The sequence below is a fragment of the Salmo salar genome, chromosome ssa24 (assembly GCF_905237065.1).
Source record: "Salmo salar chromosome ssa24, Ssal_v3.1, whole genome shotgun sequence".
Taxonomy (NCBI): Eukaryota; Metazoa; Chordata; class Actinopteri; order Salmoniformes; family Salmonidae; genus Salmo; species Salmo salar.
In genome coordinates, this window is record NC_059465.1 from 42,395,001 (window position 1) to 42,395,204 (window position 204).

Genomic DNA, 204 nt, shown 5'->3' on the forward strand with positions numbered 1-204 from the left:
CTCGTAATTGCTACCGATGGCCAGATCTCAAAATAACTTTACTGGGAAATCACATTTTGCAATAAACGGGGTGCTATGCTAAGAACAACAGGCTATGCTATACAGTTAGCATCATCTAAAATCGATAATAACATTGTAAATATCCCCTTACCTTTGATTATCTCCATCAGAAGGCAGGATCCCAGGTCCGGAAGGCATCCCAGG